Source organism: Teleopsis dalmanni, chromosome X, assembly GCF_002237135.1.
Source record: "Teleopsis dalmanni isolate 2A chromosome X, ASM223713v2, whole genome shotgun sequence".
NCBI lineage: Eukaryota > Metazoa > Arthropoda > Insecta > Diptera > Diopsidae > Teleopsis > Teleopsis dalmanni.
Window position 1 is genome coordinate 79303979 of NC_051848.1, and position 2652 is coordinate 79306630.

General features: G+C 26.3%; 1 long non-coding RNA gene across 2 annotated transcripts; it reads right to left on the reverse strand.

Annotated features, from left to right (window-relative positions):
- Nucleotides 1-643: 643 nt before the first annotated feature.
- On the reverse strand, nt 644-2595 carry LOC119661992. Of its 2 annotated transcripts, none has more exons than XR_005250653.1 (5): nt 2556-2595; nt 1767-2091; nt 1222-1701; nt 996-1161; nt 644-937 (listed from the first exon to the last, which is right to left on the reverse strand). It is a non-coding gene; the product is annotated as an uncharacterized LOC119661992 (long non-coding RNA). The 2 variants fall into 2 exon arrangements; XR_005250654.1 differs by lacking the exon at nt 2556-2595 and adding an exon at nt 2170-2500.
- Between the last annotated feature and the right edge of the window lie 57 nt (nt 2596-2652).

A 2652-nucleotide genomic window follows, 5' to 3' on the forward strand; every position in this document is an offset into this window, starting at 1 on the left:
TTATATCTTATATTATATTAGAACAAAAACACAAACCAGAGCTATACGTGTAAACTAAATAACTTCTAATAGTTGTTGTTAGATTTTTATTCCCTATGAATATAAAAGTATAGCTATAAACGAATCTTTTATCAGAAGTGCAATAACTAATACAAAAAAAAATTATTTTAAAACTATATACTTTAATTAAAAAAATTAACATAAAAAAATACATAAAAAAATTTCGTTAATCTGAACAAATAATAAAACTACAAAAAAATTTATAGGAAAGCAATGCTTATTTGTTGTAAAATACATCAAAATAAGACTTCTATATATAAAAACTAATTATAATTATTGACTAAAACATATATCAATATTGTAATTACATCAATATTGTAAAAATTGACATCAATTACTAAATTTAACATAATTAGAATTTGATGTTTTGGAAACCTTTGTCATCGTCATAGTCACATTCAAATTAAATATAATCTTAATTAATTATATGTATATATAACATAAAGTAAAGGCTCAAACCCAGCCATCAGAAACAAACGCACTTTAATAATCGAGAAAACATACTCACACATACAGCCATAAAGAGTTCACTGCTGCCAAATTAATCATAATTACTTTGAAATTTCATTGAAACGATGTCAGAAATCTTTCGGTATATTTCTTTTCTATAATAAAACATTAAAAAACTAAAGTAATTCAATCGTAAATAATGAATCATTGAAGTAGTTATGATGTCTAATTGAATACTCCATAAATGCAGAAAACAATCACAGTGGTGCTTAGTGAGCATTCCACAACTAAAGAATCGATAGCTCAGCATAGAAGCACTGCTTCACACCAGATGTAATCACTAGTCAGATTAGTTCCAAAACATTCATATAGATTTGGTCAGATGTTTGTTATTTCGAATCGTTATGTGAAAGCTGTACAAATAGATCTGCAAAAATAAGGTTTTCTTTTTAAAAACGATATTGAATAACAAATTCAAAATATACCTCATTTCATAAAATATGTATGTATTAATAAGTTTCATATTGAACATGGACCACATATCATCGTTTCCACAGTCACAGGAAGTACTATTTTATGGCTCACACACCCAAAATTGATCCATTATGGTTGATTGAATTACCATAATGGTTATGGTTAAAAGTTCAAAAGCTATTAAATAAGACAAATAAGTTTATAAAATGTTCACGACATGAAAGTTTTGATATTTACCAACAATTAATTCGAACAAATATAAACTTATTAATTGAAACAGTACTCAAACTGATGATGTTTGAATATTTCAAATTCAAAATTAAATGGTATTATATATGGTAAATCCTTTCCGTTGTGAATTGCGAAAGTACTTATAAGATATTTTTTTTATTTTATATTATAATTTTCAGTTGTACTAGTTAGTAATATTAGTCCATTATTACAGGATTGTACGATTTCTGATTTTTTGGGGTTTCAGGATTCAATGCTCCCGTTTCGTTCATTAAGATTTACTTGTGAATCTTATTTAACGTTTACATTTAACATAAATCTCACACAACACTCAGTGTAAATTCCAAATACTCTTGAAACACATCATACCAATAATTTATATGTTAAGTACAGAAATTTGACGGACCGTTGTCTTTTCAGTATTTGTAGCATCCAATTAATTTTTGCAGAACTAACTTTGCCGTATAGTAAAAAATACAGCTGCATCTACACATATAAAATAATAGAGTTTAATGTTGAAATATGAGAGTAAATTATTTTTGATTAGTTACCCATATTATTATATTAAGTTTCTTTTATATATGTATCCCGAAATGCAGTGGTGGGGTAGAGGGGTAAAGGGGAAGAGGGTAGGAGGGACACCATCCATTTATCCAATAGAGTAGAGTTAAATAGAGTTAAATAAAGTTTAATAAACACAATAATATCTCTCAGTGTATATTTGCAATATATTTCGATTTTCGATTTTCGATTTTAGTTTCTCAAATTAGTGATTATCCAATTTTCTTTAAAAAATAATGTTGAATTGGTGAGGTTTACAAGTTTACTTTTAGATATATTTTTATCAATGTGATCCCGCCTCTTCATGCGCATTGACTGATAAATAAAAATAAATAATTATTTAAAATTCATGTGTTGACTCATTAAGAGAATTAAATATTAAAATAGTTGTACATGTGTGTTTTTGAGAGTTGCGAGTAATTTCTGTGAAATTTTGTGGCAGTTGATCAAATTCGGATACTATCCAGACATAAAATGAAGACGAGAGTTTTATTTGATGATGATTTTCATACTCGTGAATGTGAGGAATGTGTAATATTTAGTGGTTTTGAGTGAATTTGTCTTTAATGATATGGGTTCCGATTCATCAGAATATATAATCTGTATAAAGTGGATATGGATGTGGATGTGGATGTCGATGTGTTATAGTCGTAGTAGAATATTTGCTATTGCGATAGTCGTAATCATTTTCATTTATTTATGATTGTTTCAATTTATCTTTCCAAGTAAATTACAGTAAAATATTTCAGTTTCACTATTTTTATATTGTAACTACTTACATATATTTTATATACATTCCTCTTTCCTTTTCTGTATTATAATTTTATATAATCTTATAAAATAAAAAATTTTAATAAAATAGTTTATTTATATTCC